This window comes from Fundulus heteroclitus, unplaced genomic scaffold (genome assembly GCF_011125445.2).
Source record: "Fundulus heteroclitus isolate FHET01 unplaced genomic scaffold, MU-UCD_Fhet_4.1 scaffold_39, whole genome shotgun sequence".
In the NCBI taxonomy this organism is placed as follows: Eukaryota; Metazoa; Chordata; class Actinopteri; order Cyprinodontiformes; family Fundulidae; genus Fundulus; species Fundulus heteroclitus.
Genome location: NW_023396803.1, coordinates 3,230,676 through 3,239,065, shown reverse-complemented (window position 1 = coordinate 3,239,065; position 8,390 = coordinate 3,230,676).

The following is an 8,390-nucleotide window of genomic DNA, read 5'->3' as shown; positions in this document are numbered from 1 at the left end:
TCTTTGGCCATGCTGAACAGCCAATAGCAGCGCTGCTGATCATTGTTTCTACTATTGATACATTTCCCCTTTTAAACAAACGCATGAACGCGCAGTTGTCTCAGATAACTCAATCCAGCCATACTAATCATAAACAACAGGTGTGTTGGAAGAACCCATTTAGCCGGATCATGATTAGCCGGATGAAATAATCTTGGATGTGTGAGTTGATCTCGGATGTTTTAAGCAACGTACGAAGAACGGACCCCAGGTCAGCTGGGAGAGAGAACTGGCAACCTCCATCAGACACTTTGTTTATGGGTATTTAAAGGAGGGTACTGCCCTCAGTCGATGAAGTCTGCCATGGGTTTGTGGACGCCCGGCCGCGTGGATGTTGCTCTAATCCGGACTGACCCGGCTTCCCAGTCCTATGCCAAGGGTAAGAGCTGATTCTGAGAATCTGTTGAACATCACGCCTGTTTGAAAGCTTGTTGGCTTTAATGCTTGCTACTTTGCTATATTCTGTGGGGAATAATGAAGGACATAGTTATTCTAGCAGAAATAGTGTTTGAGAAGTGCTTGCTGTTTGTTTGCTGTATCCTGTGGGGAATAATAAAGGGCATAATTATTCTAGCAGAAACAGTGTTTGTGTTTTTATTTGTGTGTTGCTGATCTCTCCCAAACCTGAATAAAGATTTCATAAAACAGAGGGTGCGTATTGGCAGAGAAAATTAGTTTCAGCATAAAACAAGTAAATTAAGTTTTGTTTGTTTCATTGTTTGTTTGTGGTGCTCACTATCCTTGACCACACTGAGTCTGCTGTGGATCACTTCGGGTTCCTAGGAACCACCCTCTCTCAGGACCTGAGATGGTCCTCACACATTCACACTATATGAATGACAGCCCAGCAGAGACTGGACTTCCTGCGGCGATATAAGAGATACAACCTTCCTCAGGAGCTACTGATCTTCCACCCTGCCATCATTCTGTCTTGTGCTCATCCATCTCTATGTGGTTCAGCTTATCTACTACACTAAACAAAAACAAAAAATTAGAGCTGCAGAGAAGATCATCAGGACTGACTTTCCATCCATTTATGAGCTGGACAGGGCCAGAGCTAGAAAAAAGGCAGCTCTAATCTGAGGGAATACCTCTAATCAGAGGACGCACCTGGTCACTGCTGCCAATTTAGCAACATTGCAGTTTGTCACCTGGAGGTGCAGTTGTAAGAGTGGCAAGAATCTAAAACACAAAGCACCCAAAAGTAGCAAAGCACAGGTGGACCTGGCTCCGGAAGGCCCCAGCAGTCCCACACAGACAAGCCCAGGACATTATCTAAGGGCCACCATATGCGCCTCAGGTAGTTAGGTCATCAGAGAAGGATCAGAGTAGCGGTCCCCAGGGCAAGAAGGCAGACGGTGAAATGTAGAGAACCACATCTTCAACTCAGCTACACTGTTACCTCCGTCCGCGTAGGTCGAGCATGGGACTAAGTTCCCCTGGTGGCCCAGGGCCTGCACCAACAACCGAACCACATCTTGCACATTTAGAATAGACCAGGCAACCTTTTGATGCTACCTAAAAATGTAACTATTTTGCACCAAAAACTCCAACCAAACATATGAACAGAAGCAACTGAATCTATGTATTTAAAATTTGTTGTGTTAATGTGAAAGGGACCTTATGTGACAAAAACCTTTAACTAAATGTAAACTCTTTCTAGGACATTCCAGGACGAGTCTGCATTTATAAATCATGTGTGAAAGATTGTGTTTCTCCCATCTCCGACTCTGTGTATACATGCTTTGTAAGGAACATTAATAAACACCAACTGGGCCCCATTCCTGCATACCATTCCAGCTCAATTTTTTCCCTCATATATTCTTTCACCCAACACCGCTAGGGTTTCGACACATTTCTTCACTTTTAAAAAAAACCAAAACAAATATTGCCTATATGGTTAATCTAAAGTGAGGTTGGCACAGATTATACACCTACAAGAAAATCAGTGTCAACTTATTTTTAGAAGGATGGGTGAAGCCAATGCCGGCAAAAGATGAACATGTCAGTTATTTCAATAACTTACACCATCCGATCATTAATTGCAAATGTTGATTATAGGTAATTAATACTTTAGTTGAGTACGGTTAAACATAAAACTTAGAACTTAACCTTACCTGGTTAAACTGTTTTTTTTATATTTTATCTTGATTTGCTGCCACGTCCTTATAATGCCTGTCGAGTTGCACATAGAAAGTAATAAATGCCCCTCTCCCTTTTTTGGGGGGTGTTGAATGAGTGTAGTGTGAGAATACAGCTTTAATTTTCCATCAAATAACACTGATATCACTCATGCATCGACTTTTTCAGCAATTCTCTGCCGCTAACGGGCTTTTTCTGCAGCAACAATGTTTCTTTTTGTTACTTATGATTTAATATTCTCCATATGCCTTCATTAAAGCTTTCTAATTCCACTCGCAGGAAATGCGCACTTTGAGGCTTCTAATTTCCTGCTGTTGCCATGGTGAATCACGTTATATGCGTTCCATTGATGACGGCTTCTTTCATGCTTGTGCTTAACTCAGGGTTGATAGAACTCTGTGTTTAGGTACCTGACTGATATCACCTGTTCTGAAACCAAAAACGCAGAGTATGACAGCGTGAAGTAGAACTACTCAGAGTAGCAGCTTTCTACTCAGGGTAGATCGGCCACTTTTTCTGAATCTGGGCCCAGATATTTAAAACTATGTTTGTAAGTTGGTGATTTAAAGCAGCTCTCTAGCTCTAAGCTCCATTTGCAAAGCCAATTAAAGTAGGTCAGAATTGCCTACAAAAATATTTTGAAAATTATATTTGTTCTCTGCATTTAACTCATCCCCTTGGGGAGCAATGAGCTGCCGCTGTGCGCCCTGGGAGCCATCTTGCTCAGGGACCCAGAGTGGCAGTCTGTGGGAGTTGAATTCAGAACCTGAACCCAAAACATAAGCACAAGGCAAGGCAAATTTATTTATATAGCACAATTCAGTACAAAGAAAATGCAAAGTGCTTTACATGATTAAAATATAGGAAAATAAAACAGAATAAAAGCAAGTAGGGATGTAGCAATGTAGAAACAAAAAATAACATTAAAACAGTTTAACTAGAACAGTCAAAGACAATTTTAAACAAATGTGTTTTTAACCTTGATTTAAAGGTATACTATGCAACTGGGGTTGATTTTCCAGCGAGGCTCCCCCCAGAGGGCGAAAGTAAAAGTGCACTGTCGTAAAGATGCTCAGCTGTTCTGGTTTCTCCATCAAGCCAGGCACGGTTGTTTTGAGCTTAGCAGACAGGCGAACGCAACGAAAAGTGGAAAAAACGGCAGTACAAACAATGACTAACACAGTGAAAGTATGAACATCAGGATTTCCCGCAGCGCTATCTTGGCAAGGCGGCCGCGGCGGCTGCCTGGCCAAACTCACGCTACCGCCTCGCCAACATTAAATTGTTTTTTTAAGTAATAATAATAATAATAATAATAATATTAATAAAAAAACTCTATATGCTTGCATGTTTATTTGAGGTTAACACGCGGTTCTTTGTTGTTGCTTTCGCACGTGCATATAGTGAATGGCAGGGCAAAAACACATGGAGTTCTCGCCGTAAAGCAAGACCAACTCTCGCGGTCTTGCATGAGACTTCTGAGCCTGTGGGTGCGGGCCGAGGGTATTTCCCCCACAGACCACCAGGGCGGCCGAGAAAACCTTTGTTCGACCTGAAACGACTAATTTAATCATCCAAAACGGTATGGAGCACATTAATTAACTGAAAAACGTTGCATAGTATGCCTTTAAAAGAACTCAGGCTTTCCGCACTTTTACAGTTTTCTGGAACTTTGTTCCAGATAAGTGGAGCATAGGAACTAAATGCTGCTTCTCCATGTTTAGTTTGTGTTCTAGGCAGGGCCGGATTAACACTTTCTGAGGCCCGGGGCTAATTACCTGGATGAGGCCCCTCATATCATGTTCTGACGCATGATGTCACCCTAACCCACAGACACATCAGCGTACACAGTAGGCCTACCAATCTATGAGACACTACCCGTAACTGGTGATATTATTTCAATTCAATTAAATTCATTTCAATTCAATGGTAGCTTTATTATAATTGCAGTGTTGACAAAGCTGAAAAAATGAGGATGGGAAAACAAAATGTATCTGAATTGACCTATTTGAAAATCTTGGAAAAAAGAAAGTATGAAATTGGTGATTTGGTGACTTTGGCAAATCATTACAGAAAATGTAATACACTGCATTTGCTATCAAGTACAGAAAGTTAGGCCCAAACAACTTTAAATAAACTGATTTTTTGAAAGTTACTTGATTTATAGAAATGCATCCTGTTTTGTGAACTCATCAAAAACTATAAAACAAAGTAGGGCTCACTCAAAGCTTAGTGAAGGCCCCGGTTTGGGCATGGTTAATTTACTCAAGGAGTAAGGCCCTGGTACATCTCTGGTTACGCACAACAAACCCCAAGCAAGAAGACAGGCAGGAATGTAAATGCAACATATTTGGGGTGAACTGTTTAAAATGTGCACACAAACACAAACACAGCAGCGGCCTGTCAGAGAAAAAACTGAACTCACCACGTGACTTCAAAAGGCCCGTCTTCTGCTCTTCTTCCGTGCGAAATCATTAATGAGCTCCTCAAAGTCCATTTGGGCCAGCATGTCGTGCTCAATTGACATTAAAGTCAGACTGTTGACTGTTGAGTGCAATAAACTCCTCGCAAATATTCGATGACAAATAGGAGGGTGTCCCCCGCCCCTTGTTTCCAAAACGTTTTAAGTGTTCGTCCAAAAATGGGTCAAACGTGGCCAGCAACTCCAAGATGCCCAGATAATTCCCGTTGTGCACTGAGCCCAGGGTTTCATTTTCTCCCCTGAATGCGAGCCCACGCTCTGACAGAAATTTTATTACAGCCACAATTCTCCTCAATACTTCTTTCCAGTAATTCGCCTCATCTTTAAGTTGATCCTGCAGCCCTGCGTCGATCCCACGAACCTGGGTGCGTGCGAGCCAAGTAAGCACAGCCTGTCTGTGGGGCTGGCCCGCTTCGTGCATCTCCACTCGGTCAACTGAATGTTTCCAATCAGAAAATCCGTGCGTGAAAGCGGACGAATCATTACTGAATAGTTTGCAAAAAAAACAAAACACATTTCCAGTAGATGGGGAGTAAGACAGCCATTCTCTTGCCACCTTCTCTCCATTTCTGAGCGAGCGACGGAACAATGTGTTGCTCAGACATCGCTTTTGATTTTTATAGCTCCTTTCAGAAGCCGAAAAATCGGCATCTTTATGTTGACATTGTGTGGGGGCTTCAATTCCCCTTCCGACCCAATAGCTTTGCATCTCCTCATTAACTTCTCCCCAGCATGCAATATCTGTTGATATATCTATTTTCTCCACTGCCTCAGAATCAACAGGCTCATCTGCTACGTTACCCACTGGTTCTTCTCCATCCCTTGTTGTTTCCTCAGAGGTTGTAGCAGTAGCACTATTGCTAGCAGGGCTAGTTGGGCTGGTTAGTTGGCTAGAACTAGCGGTGGCTGGCTGCTGTCCATCAGTTGCATCTTGGCTGGAGGTAGCCGCTACAGCAGGCTGACTACTCCACAGGTTGGTTAATTTGGGTGTTTTCTGTAATAATTCTTTGGCTCTTTCCTTTTTTATTTCTACTAATTTTCGTTTTTTTGCTCCGCTGTCCTGTTTTCTATGGCTCGACATTTTCGCTCGTTTTCGTTTTCTTTTCTTATATTAATTTTTGTCATTTGACATTCCGCGACCGGAGGCCCCCCCTAGCGGCGATGCCCGGGGCTGCAGCCCGTTCAGCCCATTCTGTAGAGACGGCCCAGGTTCTAGGTATGCAGAGTAAGTTGGAGCCAGAAGACCTTAATGGTCTGGATGGTTGATGCACTGATAACAAGTCTGTGATGTATTTAGGTGCTAAGCCATTCGGGGATTTATAGACTAACAGAAGGATTTTAAAGTCTATTCTCTGAGATACAGGGAGCCAGTGTAAGGACTTTAGAACTGGGGTTATGTGCTCTACTTTCTTAGTCTTAGTGAGGACGCGGGCAGCAGCGTTCTGGATCAGCTGCAGCTGTCTGATCCACTTTTTAGGCAGACCTGTGAAAACACCGTTGCAGTAATCAATTCGACTAAAAATAAATGCATGGATTAGTTTTTCCAGATCCTGCTGAGACATTAGTCCTTTAATCGTAGAAATGTTCCTCAGGTGATAGAAAGCCAACCTTGTAATTGTCTTTAGATGCTTTTGGAGGTTCAGGTCTGAGTCCATCACTACACCCAGATTCTGGGCCTGATCAGTGGTTCCTAGCTGAAGTGACTGAAGCTGTGTGCTAACTTTTGATCTCTCCTCTATTGGTCCAAAGATTATTACTTCAGTTTTGTTTTTATTCAACTGAAGAAAGTTTTGACACATTCACGTATTGATTTCTTCTAGGCATTTACTCAGTGCTTGAACTGGTCCATAGTCACCTGGTGACATGATGATGTAGAGCTGTGTGTCGTCTGCATAGTTATGGTAGCTGATGTTGTTGTTTTTTATTATCTGAGCAAGAGGGAGCATGTAGATATTGAAAAGGAGGGGACCCAGGATGGACCCTTGGGGAACCCCACATGTGATTTTTGTCATCTCTGATGTAACGTTACCTACTGATACAAAAGATTTCTTGTTCTTTCTTGACACGAGACAGAGGTTTGGGTAGTGGGGTGAGGGTGAAGTTAAAAGGTTTATTGGGAAATATTTGTAAACCATGGTGTTTAGAACAAAAGGGCTAACCGGTAGCTCGCGCTAGCCAAACTGCTATTAGCCTTGCTATCATCCGGGTTTGGACCTTTCAAAAGGAGTACGTTTTAAAGCGTAACTGTTCTGCTCCGCCATCCTCCGATGGTCTTATGACCCTTATTCCCGCATCAATATGGTATATTAATGCCGGTTTTCAAGGCAATTTTGGCAACTTTATGTTGTAACCTCTTAGCCACCGAGTTGCTACAGTGACCCCAGATGCCCGGAGGGAGAATCGCATTAACAAACTCGGTCACAGGGGTTTAAATGATTTTACAGGACAAACCGGTCCTCAGAATATTATTTCAACAAATAATGTTTTGTTTAACTTGGGCTTTGCATTGTGAATGGATTGAAATACATGGCATGTTTTAACTCCATTCCATGTTTTTGGAATCAGACCTTCAGTGAACAAGGGTTCACTGAATTAATCTGATTATGATCAGCCACTTTTGTTTTGTCTTTTGTTTGATTTGCATGTAAATAGTTCCTTAGCTTAGCTTCTTTTATCTTCATTTTGCTTAGTAGTTTAGTTAAGTTTCACTAGCCTAGTAGAGAGGATTTGTTAATTGAAATATTGTGTTAATTCAGATAAACAGCATTACATAGTGATGTTCTCTGGATGTTTTATTTCTGTTATTAAATTCTTGAACTTGAAAATAAGTTGTCACTCCTTTATTCTATGTGTGTGCAGGTTTTGCTGTTAAAAGATAGCTAGTGCTCGAATTCATCCCTTTCAACCATTGTCTTGATATCAGCTAAAGAGCTGATCATCACCAGACAATACTTAACAGACAGAGGGTTATTTAATAAACATTAAATAACTTTAAACAGTGTATAATTGCACAACATTTAACTGCTGGAGCATTTCTCCAAGGAGATTTTTTCTTCCCAGAAACAACCTTCACTTTAACTGGAGCAATGCAGTCAATGATGTCTGACAGTTTAGAATGAAAGTTATCTACTAGCTCGTCTACTGAGTTGTAGCCCAAGGTTGAAGTATCAGAGTAAGCTTGAATAAAAGTTTCCGTGGCATGTCCTTAAAGCTGCGTTTTCTTACCATGTCCCTTTGGCTAAATGAGTCACTGGAAATGATGCTTTCAAATGTAACAGAAAAATAATCAGATAGGGCAACATCAGTTACAGTGACCTTAGAAATCTTTAGAACTTTAGTGATGATCAGGTCTAAAATATGTCCCCGTTTGTGTGTTGGCTGTTTAACATGTTGAGTTAAACCAAAGTTTCTAAGTGTGTCACACAATTCTTTTGCACTTCTGTCTTCAGGGTTGTCAATGTGAAAGTGCTTTAACCACTACGCCACCAGTCCCCCGGGCAGGGAGGGGCTAAGCCCTTACCTTAGAGTCAGCTGTCCACATGCACGTACATGCACATGAGGCCAGCCCAGGTTTGTAAACAAGAGACTAGAAAACAACATAGAGAGAGGGTGTGTGATGTCATACCATATTCCAGCTAAAAATATACTTTTAGTTCTTCACAAAAGCAGTTTTTAGTTCTTTCAATCTAAAGTAATGTAATGATTTTTTAAAATGTAATTTAATGTT